The 24086-nt window shown below is 37.9% G+C and overlaps 1 long non-coding RNA gene across 4 annotated transcripts in view; it reads left to right on the top strand.

Annotated features, from left to right (window-relative positions):
* The window catches only part of LOC123786251 (uncharacterized), a 36665-nt gene extending 17565 nt beyond the window's left edge, over positions 1-19100 (top strand). For 2 of the 4 annotated variants that reach the window (XR_006777921.2, XR_006777924.2), the window contains exons 2-7: positions 629-721; positions 6542-6622; positions 9667-9874; positions 10141-10403; positions 10823-10956; positions 12072-19100. This is a non-coding gene — a long non-coding RNA (uncharacterized LOC123786251). The remainder of the gene's footprint in view (positions 1-628; positions 722-6541; positions 6623-9666; positions 9875-10140; positions 10404-10822; positions 10957-12071) is intronic. The other 2 variants (XR_006777923.2, XR_006777922.2) reach the window with 2 other exon arrangements.
* Positions 19101-24086: the final 4986 nt, after the last annotated feature.

Genomic DNA, 24086 nt, shown 5'->3' on the forward strand with positions numbered 1-24086 from the left:
AGATACATTGGTAAGCCAAAAAGCTTAGTCTCCCTGATGTAAAACACAGAGGTCCAGCTGAAAAATATATTAATATCAAATTTGAGACTTTTTTTGTGCCCATCCATGCATCCTGGCAGGAGCAAGAAGAACCACGTTGAGTGGGCATCGCTTACTGCCCATTTTAATTCACATCCATATTTCCTCATGGCTCGTTTCCCACCAATGCCTGAAGACGTCCCCCAGTCTAACTGATTGGGGGTAGTATATAAATGGTCCTGAGCCTTCTTGGAAATGTGGTCTATGCCATTGTTTCTCAGACTTAAGTAATTTGTCAGGATAAAATGCCTTTTAAAGGAACAAAATTTTTTGAGATCCTAAAGAATATGTTTTGAGGAACACTGACTTAAAGTTATTTGAAATGTAAACATGTTTTCCAGTTTTAAGATATCTTTATTAAAGATATACAATGTTTTATATAATTTATGTAGGATTTAAGGATCCATGAAGATATATCCACAAACCCCCAGGGTTCTTATCACCCCAATTTGAGAAACACTGGTCTATGCTTATGAGATCTTTTATTGTTACTAATCAAATTATTCTGTATTAATATACAAGTATAACTTTATTGAAATTTGTTTTAAAGGGATGAATTCTGAGCTGGTTCTGTACCCCCAGTCAAGAGGAAGGATGGATCAACTTTAAGTGGATTGAAGCCTGCATTAGACAACATCCAAAGGTGAATCTTAGAGTTGTATTTCAATTAATTGCTTGAAATAAAGTCTCTAGAATTTGTAAAATGGGATACCCTGGAAATGTGGGCATCTTCAAAATTGAGATAATCCTTGTGTTAACTCAGCAAACTTTATTGGGTCACACACTGGAATAAATAATGAAACCGAAGACATGATTCTTGTTAAGGAGGCTGCCAAAATGAACAAATCATTATGGTGTTGGGCAATTTGATGTGTACCATAAAAAATATTGGGAAGTTCTGTGGGGCACAGAGGAAGAAGAGTGGTGGAAACATACCTACTAAGCAAAGTGATTGCAAGGGGGAAATGAAAAGTGTGACTAGGGAACACCTTGGTCAGTTTACTCAGGGGATATGTAAGGTGAGGGTTTACAGACAGTACGCCAGTATTTCTTACTTTTTGTAAATGCATTTTAATGAAGCACATATTTTCTAGAGTGAATCACTTTTTAAAAAAGATTTACTTATTCCAGAGAGAAAGGGGAGGGGCGGAGAGAGAGAGAATGTGAGGAGGGAGGGGCAAAGGGAGAAGGAGAGAGAAACTCAAGCCGACTCCACTCTGAGCATAGAGTGTGGGGCTCTATCCCACCACCATGAGATCACCACCTGAGCTGAAACCAAGAGTCAGATGCTTAACCTGACTGTGCCACCCAGGAACCCCTAGAGTGAATCACTGTTTTTTTCACGGGTTTGGGGGCAGAAGGAATGAGATGCTGGCAAAATTAGGAAAAAGTTCTGAACTGGCAATAAGAACACCTAACCTTTGGTTCTGACTCTAACCTTGGGTCAAATCACCATCCATCTGAACTTCAGTGTCTAGGGATGGCTGATGGATTAAGACAGAGACTTGAACTGAATATCTCAATCCCTGAAAATGACATTTTGTCATTTGGAAAATTGAAGGCACTTAAGTTTTGTTTTTTGTTTTGTTTCGTTTTGTTTTTGGTTTTTTTGGCATTTCTCTAAGTGGTTATTGTGTGTTCATTTCTGACTTTCTTCCTTATAGAACCTTGATATACAGGATTGGAGGAAGTTTTCTGACCCTGGTTTTGTGCATCTTTTCCCATATCCCCCTTTAGTTTTTCTACCTGTCTTTCTGTAACTTATCTATACATTTCTCTAACCACCTCCCTAAATTGTGGAAAATCATAAAACCTAGGGCTGCTATGATTAAGCATTCATAATTTTTCAGGATATCTGGGCCCTGGTTAGCAAATGTATACCTGCATGGGAGTTTTTGACTTAAGTGAAGAATTTTAAAAGTTGATCTGTGGTGGCTCCTGAAATATTCTTATTTGTGAAAGCATCCTGGGAGAATTTATTACCAGCTTAAAGAAAGAAGAAAACTGATACCTGAACTGAGCTAACTGGTCCCCCAAACCTTATAAGTTTGGATGGTGAAGACTACGATTTGTGTGATTAAACAGAGCTAATGCCTTTTTCTGTGTGAAGTCTTACAGATTGGATTGGATGAAAACTTGATTTTCTCACTTCCATAGTTTTGGCTATAGACAAATAGCAGTCAACACTTGTATCCCTCAAAATCCAACTCAGGTTGGATCTCAAGTATTTGTTTGAGACTTAGCTGATCCACTGAATTTAACAAGTTAAACTTAAATGGCCGTGCACAGTTACATGTCATTGTATTGATGGCATTGAGTTGGCTATTTTTATTGGCGATTTAGGCTTTCCTTGATCTTCCTTGACCTCTCCAAATTAGAGCACTGAGTCATGGAATGTTAGGCTCCTTGTGCACCCTGTACAAATGAATTTGATGAAGAACTCTTTCCTTTACTATTTTGATGACTAAATTGGAAATGAGCTTTTGATTTCTTCATGTTAGGGTGAGAGATTGACACAAAATTTAAATTTTATCCATGCTAGATTTCTTAGATGATGAGTAGACTTAAAGAATTATTTTGTTTGACCAACTAGAATGCTATTCTTCTAGTTTCCACAGAAATATTAGAAGCTATGCAGCAGACCCAGTACCTTCTTATGCATAAAATATGTAATTGAATGCTTGTTAACAGTTTCAAAATAGGGACATGGCTGGGAGATCAGTGTACATTACCGGGTTTCATTATAAAGGTTACCTTATCTATAGCTTTGAAAACCTTTGGCATACTGTGTTTTTATGTTACTGGGTCTCATAAAATATCTAGGTTGCTTTAATCCATAGCTTTGAAAACTTTTGGCATACTATATTTTATATTTGGTAGTGTGCTTGCCATTTTATAATGTAATTGGTATGCAGTTTCTTATGATCATTAGAGTTTTCTAGCCTTACATGTCTCCCTTGACTGAAAACTGCAATAACTACTGCCTTCATTTTATATAATGGATTGAGTAGATCCTTCCATATGATCTGTTGATGAACAAGAACAAGAGTTTAAGCTGCTAATTTTAATAGCTTTTTGATATTATGGGTTCATGATATTTGGGCCTCATATGTTTCAACTTTAAAACTGACTATAATTAAATCCCTATAAACCGAAAAGAAAAGGCAGGTCTTTAGGCCCGATTTGCCAACAGTGATCGTACCTACTGTAGTAAAATCTGGAAAACAGAATTACCAGTTCTCGGGTTCCATTTTGTTTGCTTTAAAAAAAACCCTGCAATTTTTAAGCCTTCAGCATCTAGTTGGCAAATTTAAAAGAAAAAAAACCTTTCTTATTTTGGAGTATTACAGAATGGTTTTGAAAATAGTACAGAGAGAGTTCCTGTATACCCCATACCCATTTTACCTTATTATTAACATTTTATAGTACTATGATACATTTGTCACAATTAGTGAACTAACACTGATGCATTCTTAATAACTAAAGTCCATACTTTATTTACATTTCCTCAGTTTTTCTCTAATGCTCTTCTTATGTTCCAAGACCCCATCCAAGATACCACCTTGTGTCTAGTAGTCATGTCTTCCTTAGGCTCTTCCTACTTATGATAGTTTCTCAGACTTTCCTTGTTTTTGATGGCCTTGACAATTTTGAGGACTAATGGTCAAGTATTCCTTAGAATGTCCCTCTATTGGGATTTGTCTGATGTTCTTCTCATGACTAGACCACGCTTGAGTTTTTGGGAAGAAGACCATAGCAGTATACTGCCATTCTTCTTTCTCGAGTACATACTATCAACGTGACATATCACTTATGATGTTGACTGTTATCACTTGGCTAAGGTACTGTTTGCCAAGTTTCTCCACATAACATTTAAAATTATTTTTTTCCCAGGGCGCCTGGGTGGCGCAGTCGTTAAGCGTCTGCCTTCGGCTCAGGGCGTGATCCCAGCGTTCTGGGATCGAGCCCCACATCAGGCTCCTCTGCTAGGAGCCTGCTTCTTCCTCTCCCACTCCCCCTGCTTGTGTTCCCTCTCTCGCTGGCTGTCCTCTCTGTCAAATAAATAAATAAAATCTTTTTAAAAAATTATTTTTTTCCCTTCCCGTACTGTTTTTGAAGGGCAGCTACTATGTACTTAAAGAATGGGGAGTTATTGGGCCGCCTGGGTGGCTCAGTAGTTAAGTGTCTGCCTTTGGCTCAGGGCGTGATCCCAGAGTCCTGGCATCCAGCCCCATATCGGGCTCCCTGCTCCGCTGGGAGCCTGCTTCTTTCTCTCCCACTCCCCCTGCTTGTGTTCCCTCTCTCGCTGTCTCTCTCTCTCTCTCTGTCAAATAAATAAATAAAATCTTTAAAAAAAAAAGAATGGGGAGTTATGTTCCACCTTTTTGATGGTTGAGTGTCTACATAAGAATATATTACTACTAATTTTTGTTCAGGTTGTTCTAACTTTGGCCTTTGGGAGTTCTTTCAGTTAGCTTGTTGGACATAACCCCATCCTTGTGGGTTTCGGTTTTTTGTTTGACCACTTTCTTACTTTCTGGCACTACCAGGATGCTCTGGGCTCATTTGTATGTTTCTTATCCTATTCGTAGGATCTACCATTTCTTCAAGGAGTCCTGATTCTTTCTGTTGGAGAACAGTATTAGAAATCAAGATGTGGGTGTTCTGTGTGCTCATTGCTACTGGGCTATCATTGCTGCAGCACATTCTGAGTTGATCAGAATGAGGAGATATACACATGCATATTGACTCACATGCATGTATTTATTTATATTTGTATATGTAATAATCTATATCTATTTTAAGCTAAACATGGATTTGTACAGATGTTTCCAACTCTGATCTATTACCCGTGAATCATTATAGTCTCCTCTGCTTATCTGTTACTTCCCACTCCCAACAACCTGGCTTGGTTGGGAGATTTTTTTATGTTCATGTTAGGGTAGGTGAGAACATTGACAGTTGTCTCTATGGTTGAGTTTAGGGAGAGTTTAGCTATAGGTTGATTAAAAGTTCCTGAAACTAAAAATGACTAGAAGTTCCTGAAACTAAAAACTAAAAATGCTAAATGTTTCTCTTAGTTTTAAAACTTATCAGAAACAAGCCTTTGTTAAGAACTAGGATCTATCCCAATTTCCACATTTTGCACCTCATTGTCAGATTAAATAACTCTGATACAGTTAGGTAGTCTGTTCCTTGGTTATGCATTTATTTTCTCAGGTTTTTTTTTTTTTTCTGATAGTTACAATACCTTGAGAACACTGGTGGTGGGGGGCGGAAGGAGAAAGACCTGTTCTATGTGAGGTGGGGAAAATCCATTTAGTGATCTCCAGCTAGTTGTCCGAAGTACCTATATAAGACTCAAAGAGTAGATTTATTTCTTGGCAATATGTAATCCAAATGTGATTGTTAACATTTTAATTTTATTTGATTTTATTCAGGCTAATGTACGCTAATTTTAAAGTGTTCTGATTAATGTTGCAAGTATTGCATATAGAGTGGTAACCAAATACTATAAATTTGTGTTGGGCACAATTTTAATATTTTATTTTAAATATTTGAGATACTTTCTGAAGTCTGTGTAACAAGTTTGACGGTAGGGAGCTGTCATCTCAAATTTTTCCTTTTTGCCCTCCAAAATTTATTATGAACATCTTCAGAAAAGATGAAAAATGTGTTCGGTGAACACCAGCATGCTCACCTCTTAGATTCTACAATTACCATTTTGCCTCAATTTGATTAAACTTTTTTTTGTAATTTTGATTAAACTTTTCCTTAAAAAAATTCTTATGTCCCTTCGAGTTCATGGAAATAATTTTTAAGCCAAGGGTACGAACAAAATAAAAATAAAGTCTTTCTGCTTACATCTACAATAAAACTGTAAAACACAGCAAATGTACAGAATCATAGTAAATAAATGGCTACTAAAATGGGTAAATGGTACTGTTATCATATTGCTTCTTTGCAGCATGGCATGTCTCCTCTCTCATGTGCTTTGTTAATGCCCTTACCCAAATTACTTTTTTCAAGCTGCTGCAAGATCTTGTTATAGCACATACCAATGCTATTTTTTTTTCATTTGGTACAAACCGCATTTATATATTGTTTTCCTCTGTTCTTTGAGCTCCAGGCAACAAAAGTCGTACCACTTGCTGCCAATCTGGCACTGGAATTCTCCATTATAAGGTAGTCCTCTAGATGATCTAGACTGGTTTTTATGGTGAAATATAAATATGGTAAAAAATTTTATAGAAACTTCCTATACCCCTGAGTGTCCTTGCCCATATCCCAGAGGCAAAAAACCTGAATTGAGAGACGGCATGTGTTTAAGTACCACTTGGCCACCTACTTACTAGTTGTATAATGTTGATGGAGTCTCATCTTCAGGGCTCCCAGTTTCCTTACGTAGAGAATGAAAATGTCTGATTCCATGATCATTAATACCCTTTTTTTTTTTTTTTAGCTGTGATGCTTCTGTGACTTGGCTAGTGTTGGAGTACTTGAACTGGCTGGCCAGCTATGCCACTTGGTTTTTATGTCTAAAGTATGTTGACATTTTGTTGAACTATGAGATGACAGATCAGGAGTCTCAAAATTCTTGTCAGTGAATATGGAACCCTTATATATGGTTCTGTACCAGTTCCAAAATGTGACCACTTTCTCTGGCCTTAGATTCCCTTTAAGGGAAAGGGAATCTTCTTGAGTATTTCATCACTATAGCAACACACAAAACTAGAAGGGTTTGATCTAAAGCAGCCATACTCAGTAAATATGGTTCAGAGTGGCTCAAAGATCTGGGGAGACTGGAATAGTCATTTCCTTTTAGGTATCTTAACTAGGGTGTGTATAAATGAATTTGTACTTCAATCCATTAATTTAAAAATTCTTTGGGTAAATTTGCTTGTACATGGAGTGTCCGTTTACTGTCATTAATGGGGTTTGAGGAAGGGGCAGAATAAATATGTATAAATATGTGTGAACTGCCATATTTAACTTGGAAGCCCATATTTGGGGATAAAGTATCTAATCTTAAATTAGATAGCAGTGGTGAAGGATGTTGTTAAGAGATTTTGAAGCCTGTTCTACTCATATTGAGAACATCATAGAACACTGGTTTGGTTTCACTGGACATCTTGTCTAGAGAGTAGAGTTGAATAAGTGATTTTTCATATACTACTGTTAGAACTTGTTTGATATTGATATAAAGGTCCTTATAATACGGGAATTCCTGATTAGGAATCTGGAAACCATACCTGGTGCTTTCCATACTGTACAAAGTGCTTTCAGGATTGCAACCCTGGCTTAGACCTGCTTCAGTAAGCCGCTGTCCTATGGTAAAGTTGACTAGCAAATTAGTAAAAAAAGGTCAAGGCAGTTGTACTTTAAGGTAGTAGTAGTAGTTGGTCTGCTACCTTGCATCTTGTATTTTCAGCAAAAGGATGACCTTTAGGCCACAGATTTGTTTAGCCCTTAAGGTGGGTATTGGTTTGACCCATATTTTCGTTTCATTTTTCTGCACTTGCCTAATCCTTCTGTGATACTGCTAGTGCTTGCTCTTATAAGACCTTAGGGGGACCAGATAAGCTAAAGAGGAGGGATAGGAGATGCCTATATCTCATTCTTCAGGTTAATGCTTCCTAGTTTTTTGTTGTTGAGGATTTCTCAGCAGTTCTGTTATCCTCATGAGCCCTGTCTTTCTTCTCAAGGACATTCAGAGTATGTGAAACCTGAGGACTGCAAGTAGCTGTAAGCAGCTTCACATTCAGCATATCTTTCTTTTTGAGAATATGGATAAGCTCCAAATAATCTTTAAAATGATGGCTTTCAGGCCACCTGGAAAAAAAAAAGGTAGTTTGGGGAGCTCATCATTGTGGGAATTCTGTCTTTAACTTTATGGACTTTAACTTCCTGCACCTCTACTTTTTAAAAAAGAACATGAGCCAGTTTTTATCAATTCCTACAGTGGTGTTTTTTTTTTTTTTTTTGCATATACATATATATTTTAACATTACAGATGAGTTTGGCCTATTATTTCATTTATCCCTCAGAGTTAGGCTCCAGTGAGGTCTGTAAGGGCAAGCATATTTAATCCTCATTTCATAAAGAATGAGAGACACAAGACAATAAGTTACTTCCGTTCACATCTCAAAGATACTTAGCAGGAAAGATTGAACAAACCTATACCTTCTGATAAGCCGCCCTTGAAATTATTTCCACCTTCCTTCGGCAGACTGGTAGTTAAGTGTTGAAGATTCGTTGATGCATAGTACCAACTCAGTATGTGTCATAGCCCTGTTTTGGCAGGCCCAATTCTATTGTCACTGTCATTTCCTTGTTTTAAAAAGTTGAGGGTTGAGGCACATGGGTGGCTCAGTTGCTTAAGCCTCCGACTCTTGGTTTTGGTTCAGATCATGATCTCAGGGTCGTGAGAATGATCGAGCCCTGCATTGGGCTCCACACTGGGCGTGGAGTTTGCTGAAGATTGTCTCTCTCCTCTCCCTCTGTCCCTTCCCGCCCCGCCCCCCTCCCCCTGTTTGTGCACTCTCTCTCTCTTAAAAAAAAATAAAGTTGAGGGTTTTTTAATTTGAAGAATCATAAATTTGTTGAAAGGTAGAAAAACAGAGACCCATGGGTCTGCGTAAGCAATTTACTGGTTTCCTAGCTTTCTGTGTCTCATTTTTCCTTTTGCGTAGATTTGCTTAGCTGTTGTAGTAACTGGTGTTTTATATGCCTGTAACCATTCTTGATTTCTCTGAATATCCTGAGACTCTGGTGGTGCCCCATTTATATAAGCTGTTCAAGAAATACCATGTGGATTGAATAGAAAACAGTTTTGTTTACCTTGGCAATGCTCTGGCAACTTACTGCTTGACATACAAGTTAAAAGAGGGGTATGCTATAAAACTAGAATGAGAGGCACTCTGATTGAGGTAGGTCACTCAGTTCTTAAAATGTGCTTTATAAAAGAAGCCTGAGGCAATGTGAAGAATTCTTTTTTTAATAATAATTTTTTTATGTTATGTTAGTCACCATACAGTATATCCCAAGTTTTTGATGTAAAGTTCCATGATTCATTACTTGCGTATAACACCCAGTGCACCATGCAATACATGAAGAATTCTTAACCCATAGGGTCAGATCACATGGGAGCTTTTCTAAGTAACTTGATGGCTAACTTGGTTGAGAGAACTGTATTTCTACTATTTTCAACTCCTTGATTTCTTGAACCCCACTATATTTTATGATGAAAATACCAGGATATTAATAATACACTCTAGAGAAATGCTCATCAGTGGAGACTGAAGAATAAAGCAGAGTATGGGAATTTTGGTAATGATTCAGCTCTAAATTGCTCTTGGAGATGAGGAGAGGTGCAAGGAATGGAGCTGGAATGAAAAGAATTTGCATGTTGCTAGCCTCATAGCTAGGATATAGAGCACTAAATCTTTACCCCTCAATCTTCACCCCTCAATCCATCTGAAGAAAAGGGTAGATATGGTTTAATTTAACTACTAGTTGCTAATTTGGGACAGACTTTCCCAGTGTTCTGCATTTCAGTAACTTATTTTTCTTTGATCTCTTTTCCAGATCTTCCTCAGAGGAATAGGCTTGTTGCTCTGCGGTGTTAGTGACCCGTTCCCTTTGACGATCCCTAGGTGGAGATGGGGCATGAGGATCCTCCAGGGGAAAAGCTCACTACCACTGGGCAACAACCCTAGGCCAGGAGTTCTATCAAGATTCTTCCCTGGGCCCAGGGAGGAAGATGAAGTCTCAAAACAACCACCACCCATCAGAGGTGTGTAAGTTGTCTCTAAAAGCATAATTAATAGCTATTAATTTTGATCTTGTTTTATGTTGCACATAACTTTCCACTGAGATTGTTTCCATCATTATCAACCGTGTCTGCTTTGGTAAAAATAGCTTCCTAACTAACCTGGGAAGTAACTGGGTGTGAAATGGGTGAAAATGATGTGAAGAGAGTAGCAGTCTGCATGAGTTAGGATGTTTAGGGTGGGACTAGTGTGTGGTAGAGACTCACAGTTAAATTGTTCTTTCTTTTAGGAGAACATGGGCAACAACTGCCACATCTGTGACATTGATCATGGGCAGATCATCATTTTGGACCCTCTGGTCCCCAAAGTCAGTCTTGAGGCCTTGTTGGGGAATTTTGACAATCATTTCCATACTTCAAGATGGCTTAGGATGTCTTTGGGATAAAACACAAAACAGCTGTTTGAGAAGATAAATAGGAGTTGTATCTTTTAATGCTGTCCTTGCTGATTAATGGAACCTGACCAGAAATAGCACAAAGTTTCTGTTGTCAGGTAAGATCTAAAGAACCAGGACCTTGTATATTCTAGGTTGGTGATAAGAGAAGCTGATTAGGGGGATGCAGGTTGGGAGATGGAGGTAACCATTTAGTGAGTAGTAAACCCCGATTATACAGATTTTGTAGAGATTATTTCACCAAAAGACTGAGTGTGATGGATGGTGTTTCCAGTGACTCACTGAGTGTTATTAGGCAAGACATTTTCCTGTGTTTGCCATAGTTTCCTATTCTTCTGAACAAAGAACTTGTATTAGTTTTATCTCTAAGGACTTAAAAACTTCAACTTTATATGTTTCTAAGCTTTGTACAGATAGTTTCTATAGCTCATTAATTTGAATCTTCCTATAACTCTTGCACAGTACTCAGTTAATACTTCTATATGGCATTTACATGGTTTTCTCTCATTTTTTATAGCTCCTGATTGTTCCCTTCTTATCTGCCAAATCACTGTCTCCTAAAAGCAGTGCAGAGCACAAGAAAGTGGAACATACATAACAAAGGAAGATCAACATGCCTGGCATGCTAGCATTTTAGAACAGCGGAATGCAGTAAGTTGTTGTTGGTGTAATCCTGTGAGGGTCACTTTAGAGCTCATAGCTGTTTGTTGTAGGTTTGTGTAGGATGAGGCATGATGGTCTAACATGGAGGGGGTACCCAGTGTGAGATCTGAGGATAACCAGTAACCTGTATTACCAGCTGGGTTCACTGAAGCAATTCAAAGATTTTACAGTCTGCATACCAATTGTGTCCCAGTAATTGAGTCTCACCTTGTCTCTTCTTTATCTTCACTGTATAAATGCTTTGCCACTCGTAGAGGCCTAAACTGTAGAAGCCTAAAACAAAAAGAGTTGTTTGGGTTTTTTGTTTTTGTTTTTGTTTTGCTGAAAGGGTGGCTCTTTCTCACCTTCTCTTGTGAAAGAATCAGTCTGCAGTTAAGATTTAGTGTTAAAGGAAGCCCAGTCCATGAAGCTGCCATTATAGTTGTGAAGCATGTGAAAATGAAATTTTTTAAGGAATGGGAAAAAGTAAAGATATAAACTGAGGGGATTGACTAGGTGCTCTGTAAGGGCCCTTTATTATAATATTCATACATCTGTGGCATCTTGTTTGGCTCTATTGGAAATCCTTGTAAACAGTTGAAGCAGAATATTAAAGAGTACACATTCTGTGTTTAAATCTTCTGCCACCCATTAGGTGTATGGCCTTTGTCAGTCTCGAGTTTTTGGTTAGACTTGTAGGTGACGGTTAAATGAAATCATGTAAGTGTTTAGTACAGTGTTTGGCCCGTGGTAAGTAAAAGGTAACCCAAGAAGTTTTATAAGCTCATTTGACACAATACAGGTGACCACTAATACCATCTAGTGGCAGGCAGAATTGGCATGTTTTGGTTCTATGTAAGAAATTTGTAAGGTAAAAGTTTATTAATAGAAAACCTCTATGTTGTTGGTGGTTGTTGTTACAATAATTATTATTGTTAGTAATATAAATAGTATTGGTACTAATAATAACTTATTGTAATTATTAATGCACTTTTTGGTTTTCTTTTGTTGTCCTTTTTTGTGACGCTTCTCATATGCCTTTTGTGCCCATTACTGTATCTTGTCTTTACTTCTTACCCTCTTCCTCTGAATGTCTGCCTTTGCTTGTCTCTTTCACTCATAAGTGTGTATTTCTTTGCTTGTCTATTTCTTTCTTGAATCTCTTTGATTGTCTTTCTCTATCTAAAGTGTGTCTTAGCCATCCATGATTCTCTTGCTAGTTTCTTCTCTGTGTATCTTTGTCTCATTTTGCTTTTTGTTCCTAAGAGTGGTCTGTGCCTTGTCTTAGATGTCTTTCTAGTTTTTTCTTCATTTTGTTACTGATTCTCTTTGCTCTCCTAGATCTGGCTCTTCTTTCAGTGTTCTTCCCTTTGTGTCTCTGTGTCACATGCTGTGTGCTTTTTGTTCATTTCTTGTTCTGCCTATACCTCTCTTCTTTTACTGTTGTGTGAACTCTGATTGTTCGTCTTCCCTTCCCCTTCTTGTTGGTTTGACATTTCACTTTTTTCTCATTCTGGATTCCCTTCTGCTTTTTCTACTCAATATCTCACATTTCTCTTTTCTATATGTTTTTTCTGCCTCTGTTGGGCCGTTTTCTCTCTCTTTTTTTCCTGCTAAGTGTCTCTTTGTTCGTTGTGGTTTTCTGTCTCAACATTCACCTCTGTTCTTTGTGATCTTCCATTTTCAGCATTCATCTCTGTTCTCTTGTTTCTTCTCTGCTTTTCCCCTTCTGCTTACCTTTGAGTATTTCAGCTTTTTTATGTGTCTGTGTTCCCCCTCTTTGACTTTCTGCAGTCCTCTCTCCTTGCATATTTTTGTGCATCTGTGTGGTCATGTGTGTGTGTTTGTGACAGAGGGGTTTCTTAACCCCTTCCCAATAGGTACAGAGCGCCAGCTATCAAAATAAGCATTGCAGAGCTGTTCATTATGCCAGGACACCCTGTGAGATGATCCAAGACCTATGATGGACAGAAGGTGGAAGGCCCATAATGAATAGAGGGCCCAAAGTAAAAGACAGATGATTTGAGACTTGAGACCTGAAGGCAAACATGGAAAACCTGTGTTTCAAGATAGATGGAATCCTCAGGCTTGAGACCATCAAAGCCGTGACAGCTATGATATAAAAAGGTGGCCCCTGTTGGATAGAAGACCTGACTGAGTTGGATGGAAAGTTGAAATCTTGAGTTAGATAGAAGTCCAAAGACCCACAGTGGGAGACTGTAGGCATCTAAGATCCAAGGATGGAAGGCCCCAGACACGCATAAAGACCCAGGACTCCTGCCTGTCTAGGTGGACGGAAGGCTGAAGAGAGAAAGGTGTCTTAAGACTAAATTAGATGGGAAGCTGGAAGCCCATGACACAGAATCCAGGAAGGATAGAAGCCCCAAGACCAAAGATGAGAACACTAAACCCCAGCTTTTTTCTCTTGCCATCCTCCCTACCCTTGGATATGTTCAGTTCTCCCTTTCCACTTCTTATGTTTTTATTTAAGCCCACTTCTTTTGAGGAGCCCTTTTTGATGTTGCTATTACTTTAAGAAACGTATCTTTAGGTTGACAGTATTATGCTTGGGCCAGTCTTAAGCCAATTTTTATCACGGTTTTAATCCATTTATTAAGTGTTTATTTTTTAAATTTCCATTTCTCTTCACCTCCACTCCTTGAGAGACACATATAGGTAACATTATATATCAGTCCTCCCTTTTCTTTAGAAGCTCTAGCCTGATGAGCAAAGGCAAGCATCAGGCTGTTGGGGGGAAAAAGTGCCAGGCTATCTAGAGGAAATGTGAAGAGATGTTCCAGGCCAGTGAGAAGAATTAGACAAGAAATACCCAGATGTACCAGCCTGTTGAGAAGCACCAGCCTGCAACACCTTCTTCTTTGAGCTTGGGTGAGCAGGATTCTTGGGGTTTGGGATTCCTAGTGATGGTTACAATGAAATGATTGGGCCTGGGATGGAGTGAGGCCCCAAGGAGACAGTTTGAACTCCCTGCTTATAGTAGTGGCCTAATAATTTGGTAGATTGTGACAACACTGCTCCTGGGTTTAATACCCACCTCTAGGCTTAAAGGTGAGAAAACTTGGGAATATTTAGCAGGATTAATCCTTTCCTTGATTTTTCCCCCTTACCACGTGGGAAGATAATTTAAATAACAGAATATATGTGAAAGCACTGTAAAGCACAGAAAAAACAAGGCATTCTCATTAATAGTATATTGGCAGCCATGCACAGCTAACATTTAAAGTGCACTGTCAATAGTGAGGAATTATGTAACTTAGGAGTCATCACGCCCTTTCCATAAAGGGTCAGATGGTAAATATTTTAGGTTTTGTGGGCCGTGTGGTCTCTGACATATTTTTTTCTTTTACAACCCTTTAAAAAGGAAAAACTATTCTTAGCTTGTGAACTGAGTAAATTTGGTCTGGGGGCCATAGTTATCACCCCTGATGTAAATACCAGGGACTGTGTGCTGAATTATATTATTTCTGCGTACCTGTCCCTGTGCACTAAGGATGCAGTATTTATTTATGATCACATCCAGGTGACTTGAAGAAAAATAAGTGAATGTGCTTTGTAAACTATAAAGCACTTAAAGGTTTATGAGTTTCAGAGTTGATGAATGAATATTGATTACATATTATCTACATTCTGCTGTACTAGACACTGTAGATACAAAGATGAAAAGGAGCCTGAATAAAGTACATTGTCAAAAGTATTTAATATTATGCAGATATTAACAATTGTTTGATAAATGAATAACTCCTGTATTTGTGGCTATCGTGTTTCTGCTGCTCTGGTAATTTTAAGTAAAAATACAGTATTCCAGGTAGCAGAGAAGCAAACACATGGAAACTGCTTTGAAACCATAAAATATACTGCAAACACAGGGGATTAAGCTATTGTGAGCACTTAAAATGTGCCGGATACCATACTAGGTGCTACAAATGTCAATGGGAAAAGACATGTTCTCGTTATGGAATTAAAAATTTCAGATGATAAGGTGCGTATTAAAGTGCCTTATAAACTAGAGTACTATATAGATACCAGGGGGTTACATGTTTATGAATGGATGAATATTAATTGCCTTTTATGGGCCATGTACTGTTTGGGTACTGTGAAATCTAAGATAATTCTCCCATGTAATAAGAGGGAGGATTATGTCCTAAACTATTTAGATGTAAGGAATTAGCTATTGCTTGTTTTAATCAAGACTTTACTGGTCATGTCAAATTAGATGATCACCAGTATATTTTCCCAGGTGACAGGAAAATGTAATGATTGAGATTGCCCTTGCACTTTCTAAAGTGCTATATAAATATATTAGCTGTTTTCTGTGTGAATAAAACTTTCTGTGAGGTAGGCATTTTCTCTACAACATTCTCATTGTGTGCTTGACATCCACTATGGTGAAGGTAGTATAAATAGTTATACAAACTGAGGGTTTAAATACTTGTTGAATGAATGAATATCATCAGTTGCTCACTAGGTAAACTCACTATTATAGGCACTAAAGAGATACACAGACTTATCATTTCATTGTGCTTATAGCTGAGAATAAGGCAATACATGTGTAGTATTTTGGGAACTCTAAAGCACCATGTAAATGTAACTACTTATTTTCTAATTTGCTGCTGAGTACCAGGCTTATAAAATTATATCACAGTCATTATATTATATCATTATATCAAATTATATCACTGTTGAACACTCTGAATATAATATATAAAGGATTAAATATCTGATAAATGTAAAACTGGATAATAATTGTCTCTTATATGCCAATCTCCTTGCTAGGCATTGGGGATGTGAAGATAAACCATCTTTATTGTGTCCTGGGTAACAGCAGATAATGTATAAAATCAGTTTATAAGTTTTACGCTGCCATACATGTAAAAACAATATCTGCTGAGCGAACATTGATTATTTACGCTCTTTTATCCCCAGAGATAGCAAGTGGGGATGCAAAAATTCATTATCAGAAGTCTGTGCAAATTTAAGGAAATAACTTGGCTTAATGAATGATTACTGGCTACTTTCTATGAGGCTCTGAACTGTGCATGCCCTAGGATATGAAAATGATTTTATCCTTATGCGGTGTTCATTGAAGGAAATAAGGAAGATCCAGACTAAAAGTTACTTAAGCACTGCAAAGCTTATTTAATAAAAACGTGGGGGAAAATGAAATTCTGCCAGGCAGTATGCTAAATGCTGACCTCTGTGGAAATATAAAATCCGAATCAGAGGTGTACTTGCTCCCTGGCCTGGCTGAAGAGATGGCAAATATTTTTAAGAATCAAGGTGTTAGAGTTCTCTATCAGTCTTTAAAATGCTGAATGCTGAAGGTGGAGGTGAATTTGATCCACCCTGGCCTGGCTTGAGTCATTAAAAGAGTAAAAATAAATGGCTCTTGTTTGCTTTTAGATTCATTTGATAAATAGAACATCTTTTATGTGGAATACATCATTCTAGGTCCTAAGAGAAGTGAAATGGGCCATGTCTAAAGGGCATTAGAATACAGATTATAGATGAAGATAAGAAAATACCATTGAGTTTTGAGCAAATATTTGAGTGCCCATTCTCTGGAAGGTATTATGCTAGATAAATTAGTTGAGTGGGTCTGGTCCAGAAAACGCACATTTACATGCCTTGGAGATTAAAAAAATAGAAAAGGCATGGTTCTTTTAATATTAAATGAAGACATTATTCCTGGTTCTAGAAAGTCCCAGTGTCACTTGCTCATTGACTAGTTTGAAGCCTGATACAAGGGCGCTTAGGGCTTGTCCTTTAATTCATTACTTTAATACTCTGTTTTTATTATAGATGAATGATTTAAGATGAGATGAAATAACTGGTTTTAAAAATACTTGCTCATTGTCCTGGCTTAGAGTCAGGAAGCCACTTGAGCAACAGATTTTTTTTCTGTTTTCCGTATTTTGTAAAAATTTATAAAAATTTATTTACCCTGAATAAAGTACTGTTCTCAAATGCTGAGAATTTAAAAGTCCTAGAGCAAAATGTAATTTAATCTCTCTAGTTTATGGTGGAAACACAAGAACAAATTTAATAAGCGTTCTTTTATTAGTTGAAAAAACATTATTGAGCAGCTGTGATATTAAGACACTGAGAACAAGTGACCATCTTCTCTTCAGCATGTTTCGTAGAGTGGGAATAAGAGAAGGCTTTCTATTCATTCGTACTAACATTGAAGATGATGTTAAATTGGAACAGATCTGGTGTAAAATGCACTTAGTTTACCTTGGAGATGCAATAAAACAAAACAAAAAAATGGAATGAAATTCTACCTTAAATGGAAGTGTCTGTATCAAGGTATTCTGCTAATTGCTAGACAGAAAACAAAAAAAGATCATGACTGAAAGAAACTTGCTTTTTTATTAGCTTGGAGACTAGAATATAAGAAGTTACTGTTCATTTCTTTTTTTTTTTTTAAAGATTTTATTTATTTATTTGACAGAGATAGAGACAGCCAGTGAGAGAGGGAACACAAGCAGGGGGAGTGGGAGAGAAAGAAGCAGGCTCATAGTGGAGGAGCCTGATGTGGGGCTCGATCCCGTAACGCCGGGATCACGCCCTGAGCCGAAGGCAGACGCTTAACTGCTGTGCCACCCAGGCGCCCCTGCTGTTCATTTCTTGACTTACGCATTCTACAAGTACATTTTAGTGCCTATTGCATAAGGCTTTTTGCTATGTTCCCAGTTTGCCCCAGAGACATGGAAAGTGAATGCTTTCCTAGAGAACTTCTAAAACTTTCCTTTTGGCTTGTTTTCTGATTAGGGGCATGGCTTAGTCCCTTAATAATGTTGTGGGTTTTAATTCCTGTTCTTTTACCACTCTGGCCACTACAATAAGCAGGGTTTTCTACTGAGCTAGCTCTTTAAGTGTGAGGAAGTTTCCTTAGAGCAGACAATTTATTTTTCCCGGCCCATCTCTCAGGAAAAATGGCTGTGACCACTGCTGGGCAGAAGGAGGGATGACAACTAATTTCCAAACCCCAGTCTCATTGGCACCAGCCTTGGGGAAACACTCCTACTCAAGCCACAGTTGGTTTTGAAACGCATTTATCAGTTTTATCTGCTTTTAATTCTTTATTTTACATTCTGATGAATATACACTGCCTAAATAGATCTCTTTGAAGAACAATCTTCAGATGGTACATAACATAATGGGAGAGACATGATTTCTCTTGCAACAGCTTTTCAACTTAACCTTTAAAAATCTCACCATCAAAACATGTCAAGAAAGGATCTCTTATAGTGGAATTATGTCAGTGACTAAAAATAGCTTAATTTTACCATGTTTAAATTTTAAAAATAATAGAAATTGGAAGTAATTGGCAAAAACTGGAGGTAAACAATAAAAAAAAATCCTCAATCCAGGGCCCAACTGGGTTTGACCTTTTCTATTTTTAAATCACTCACAGAGGGTGGGATTAGGAGGAAGAGTGAAAGAGAAGGTCAAACCAGTTTCTAAGGGCAGCCTGCTTGTGTTTTGGATTGGTTTTAAGAGCATTACTACCTCCAAATCTAACTAAGGGATTGCTTTTTTTAGTTTAATGCAATTCCAATAACTGGTCATTGTTGAGATGAAGACACAGTAGTTTGTCTCCACTCTCTTCTATACGTTTTTGAAAAAAATTTTGGACTAAATGTCAACTAAATACTAACGTTTGGCTTTTAATATGTGGTATCAGCTGGATTCTGTAACACTCCTGTTTTCAGATTGGGGTCGGGGAGTACCTTATTGGAAATTGGAAAGGAGAAAGTAACTAAAAGCCTTCCTTTCACAGTTTCTGGCATCCTAAGACAACCGCTACTGATAAGAATAAGAACATGCTGTCATCTGATTTTTATGGCATAAGTGAAATTGTGAACAAATCCATTCTTAAAGAAAATGGCTTCATCTCTACCTTTCTACCTAAAGGGGAATCTCTGCCAAATACTTGATAAATGGGAAGATATATTTGGACTTGTGAACTGATGTGAAATGCAGAATTTTTGAGCTTTGAGTATTTCGAAGATTGAAAAATCTTGCTCAGCATGGATGACCACAAAAACAGTCTAAAGCCATCTACATGTCACAACTGAGACAATTTGGGGAATGTTGTCTAATGTCAAATAAAATGTACTGTTTTGAAAGTTTTGTATTTTGATGTGACAAGTTCTACCTCAGTGTTCCTAGGTACACTATTAATCTTTCTCTCTCTCTCTCTCTCTCTTTTTTTTTTTTTTTTTACTGCCTTCACCCACCTTGGATAAATGGTTTGAGGTCTCATTTCTTTATTCCTTCAGTTGTTTTGGCCAGGGATACTGAGAAGTACAAACCCAATAGAAAAAAGTGAGAAGCAAAAAACTATTGAGGTATGGGGGTGGTATAGGAGTAAGACATAACAAAAGTTTTTGTAAGGAGGTGGGAAGTAGAATGTATTCAGGCAGGAAATCACTGTAATTAAAAAATCCTGACTAGGTGAATGGATCTTTGGTGTTCTAGAATTCTGAATGGTTAAATACCTGAATACTAGATTGGTGACTTCATGGGTATATGACTCCTTGCAGTGCTTATAGGGAGGAGTTTCTACTCCTTTTTTGACAATTAAACCAACAGTGTCTTTGAAGAAAGTCTTAAGTCATTATGGGCTATGTGACTTCAGGACATGTACTTATAATACTGATGCTTGGGGAACTCATAATAACCTTGTTAATAAAGGGTAGGGTGTCAGGTGATAAAATTGACCCATATCATGGTGTGTTGCTTTTGAAAGGGAATGGAACTAAGTAGCCCTTACTGTTTATTTTCATTTCTCTGCAACACTATGTTGCGTGGGACAGGGAAAATTTGGTGGGGGGAAAAGTGGAGAGGGTACCAAACAGTTCTTGCTGAGGTTATTCTTGGCTGTCTAATGAGGCTCTGTCTCCGTTGGCAGCTCTGATTCCCTCATGGGCTGATTTACCAGTCTCCTTGTCATTTTGTTCTGCTTACTCCTGGGTTTGTGGTATCACTGGTGCTCAAAATTCTCAGTTACAGTCCTCTGATGGAGAGGAAGTGAAAAGCACCATGTCCTCTGCTTTAATGAGGAAGGGTTGGATATGGCAGTTTTAAAGGGGCAGCAGGAATATTTAGAAAATATGAAAACATATTGTAGTATTTTCCAGCTTTTGTATATTCTATGGAATAAGGATGAGGTGGTCACTGTGTGCTCCTCGTCACGTTTTGTTCTAGGCCAAAGCCACACCACAGATTAATTTGTGCCTCCTGTCCGGTTACTCTTACCCTTGGTTATGAGAAGTTTTCTTCAGTCATTTCTTTGGAAAAGGTAATGTTACTGGGACTAGTAGGCATCGGTAACCTACCATTTCAAATAGAGAATTTTATAATTTAAGTTGGGTCTAAAATTGAGCCAGCCGTTCTGTTCACAATGATTAGGCATAACAATTGCTAGTTAATAGGTGCAACTTTTATAAAAAAAAAAACATGAAGGGGGGCCAGGAATAGCAACTGAAGGATCTTGAGACCATTCCTAGGGATTATGCCAAATGATGGAGCATCATGACAGTTATATGGTAAATGGGGAAACCTATGAACAGGTCCCATATCTTTATTTTTTATTTTTATTTTTTTAAAAAGATTTTTATTTATTTATGTGACAGAGACAGCCAGCGAGAGAGGGAACACAAGCAGAGGGAGTGGGAGAGGAAGAAGCAGGCTCCCAGAGGAGAAGCCCGATGTGGGGCTCGATCCCATAACGCTGGGGTCACGCCTTGAGCCGAAGGCAGATGCTCAACGACTGCACCACCCGGGCGCCCCAGGTCCCATATCTTTAATCTCTTAACTATATTGCTTCCCTTGACTTGATAAAGGTGATCTCTTTTTAAAAGAATAATATGAGTGGGGTGCCTGGGCAGCTCAGTTGGGCGTCTGCCTTTGGCTCAGGTTGTGATCGCACAGTCCTGGGATCAAGCCCCGCATCGGGCTCCCTCCTCAGCAGGGAGTCTGCTTCTCCCCCTCCTTACTGTTTGTGCCCTATCTCTGTCTCAAATAAGTAAATAAAATGTTAAAAAAATAATACGAGTATAGTTGACCCACAATGTTACATTAGTTCCTGGTGTACAACATAGTGATTCAACTTCTCTATACATTATGTTATGATCATCACAAGTGTAACTACCATCTAACACCATACAATGTCATTAACAATACTATTAACTTCCTTACTCCTCTGATCTACTTCCATAATGAACCCTGTATCTCCCACTTCCTTTAACCTGTTTTGCCCAACCTCCTACCCCCCACCCTATGGCCACCATCACTTTGTTCTCTGTAGGTCTGGTCCTGCTTTTTGTTTATTCATTTGTGTTTTGTTTTGTTTTGTTTTTTTAGATTCCACATGACTGAATCCATATGGTATTTGTCTTTCTCTGCTTGACTTAATTCACTTGGATAATACCCTCTAGGTCCATCCGTGTTGTCACAAATAGCAAGATCTCATCATTTTTATTGCTGCTCAATATTCCATTGTATACGTATGCCACATCTTCCTTACCCATTTGTCTATTGATGGGTACTTGGGTTGCTTCCATATCTTGGATAAAGGTAATTTTAAAAATTTTATTTAAATTCAATTTAATTAGCATACACTGTATTACTAGTTTCAGAGGTAGAATTTAGTGATTCATCAGTTGCATACAACACCCAGTGCTCATTACTTCATGTGCCCTCCTTAATGCCCATCACCCAATTGCCCCATTACCCCACCCACCACCTCCCCTCCAGCAACCCTCAGTTTGTTTCCTATTGTCTTGTGATATCCCTCCCCTCTGTTTTCATCTTAATTTTCCTTCCCTTCCCCTATGTTCATCTGTTTTGTTTGTTAAATTACACATATGAATGAAACCATATGATAATTGTCTTTCTCTGATTGACTTACTTCACTCAGCATAATACCCTCCAGTTCCATCCACATCGTTGCAAATGGCAAGATTTCATTGTTTTTGATGGCTGACTAAAACTTCATTGTGTGTGTGTGTGTGTGTGTGTGTGTGTGTGTATAATCCATCTATCGATGGACATCTGGGCTCTTTCCATATTTTGGCTATTGTGGACATTGCTGCTATAAACATTGGGGTGAATGTGCCCCTTTGAATCACTGTGTCCTTTGGATAAATACCTAGTAGTACAATTGCTGGGTCATAGAGTAGTTCTATTTTTAACTTTTTGAGGAACTTCCATACTGTTTTCCAGAGTGGCTGCACCTGTTTGCATTCCCACCAATAGTGTAAGAGGATTCCCCTTTCTCCACACCCTAGCCAACATCTGTTGTTTCCTGGGTTTTTAATGTTAGCCATGCTGAGGTGTTATCTTACCGTGGATTTGATTTGTATTTCTCTGCTGATGAGTGATGTTCAGCATTTTTTTAATGTGTCTGTTGGCTATTTGTATGTCTTTGGAGACATGAAAGTCTTCTGCCCATTACTTGACTGTTTGTTGTTGTTTGTTTCTTTTGTTTTTTGGGGTGTTGAGCTTGGTAAGTTCTTTAAGGTTTTGGATACTAGCCATTTATCTGATAAGACATTTGTAAGTATCTTCTCCTATTCTGTAGGTTGCCTTTTAATAATAAAGATAATTTTTAAGGGGTTTTATTGCCACCAGTTCTTGGGTTTGCTACAGTTTTTCTCCCAGTACCAGCATTCCTAATGGTGATGTTCCATTTACCCACTCTGATTTCTTTTCCACTTGTACTCTAGATCAAAATCATAACTTCTCTAGAGTGCCAGAGTGATGAAAGTTTTCATCACTTGAATGCACAAGGAAAGATCAAAGGAATAGGGGAATATAGAATAGGGTAGGAAGAAGTTGAATTTAGGCAGACTTGCAGATAGCTAATTACTTAATTAGAACCTGTAATTTCTGTGGGGAACTCAGTGATGAGGAAGCAAATTTGCAGATAGAATGAAAAAACCTTATTTCTCTGGAAGAAAAATAAATGGAAGAGGAATGTTAAAGGTAGGATGGATTTTGAGGGCCTCACTTTTTAATTATACAAGAAACAATTGGATCTATCTCCCCAGACCTGGAATAAATCCCATCCCCTTTTCCTTTTAGAGTCTTTAAACAGTCAGTGATTCAGAAAATATCCCTGGGGATGCCATCCACGTTTTGAGAATAGAGGAAGAGATGTGGAATCCATTTATGATGGTGAGCTATTGTGCCCTCCCATTCCCATGGGACATTTGGCAATAATGCTGGAGGTTAAGAAACTGCTGTTTTATGACTGCAGTTAGAATCATTTTCATAGTGTGGTGGTTTTATTCCCTCACTCCAATTAAATTCCTTTGGATTTTGTGCAGGAGGGTGTTAGCCATGTAATTCTCAGAGTAATCAGCATTGTGTATATAAATGCACATAATAAAGATGAGGCACCTGAAGCCCAGAGAACATGACTTGCTCAATGTCATAAACATAGCTGATGTGAACCAACCCAGATCTAAGATCACTTGATGTCTAAATTAGTCCTTTTCTCACCTATATTCCCTATAGCCTCTTTTATGAGAAGGGAAACATTTTTTATGAGAAGAGTTTGGATTGTGAATAGTTGGGAATAGCTCTCCCTAATTATAACTAACCTTCAGCAGAGTACTTCATGTCATTATGTTCATGGAGAAAGTCTTACACACTACCTAAAGGCAGGATTATAGTAATTGTACATCATTCTTGGGAATCATTGCCTGAGTTTATATTTTGCTGTTGCCGCGTACTATGATATCATTAAATCTCTGCTTTTGTTTCCTCAATAAGATTGAGATGATGACAGTACCTATCTCATAGAATGTAGTCAGTTTTAAATTCGAAAATGCATGTAAGTACAGCAGTGTTTGTCACATAGTAAGCAAACAAATGCTAAGTATAATAATAATTTAACTAAATGGTTGAAGTGGGTATGACCACTTTTTGATAATTCACAAGGATTCATTATAAGTGAATTCTTATTGGGATTGGGGGTTGAAAGACATGCCGAGGATTTTCCAAAGAATGGGCCAAAAAGCCTTCAAGAAACCACAGTTTGCCCATGATCTTAGCTATTTTTATGCACATGGTCATCTTGGACCTGTGAGGAAGAGCTTGCCATT

This window comes from Ursus americanus, chromosome X (genome assembly GCF_024610735.1).
Source record: "Ursus americanus isolate L20-20 chromosome X, mUrsAme1.1.p, whole genome shotgun sequence".
In the NCBI taxonomy this organism is placed as follows: domain Eukaryota; kingdom Metazoa; phylum Chordata; class Mammalia; order Carnivora; family Ursidae; genus Ursus; species Ursus americanus.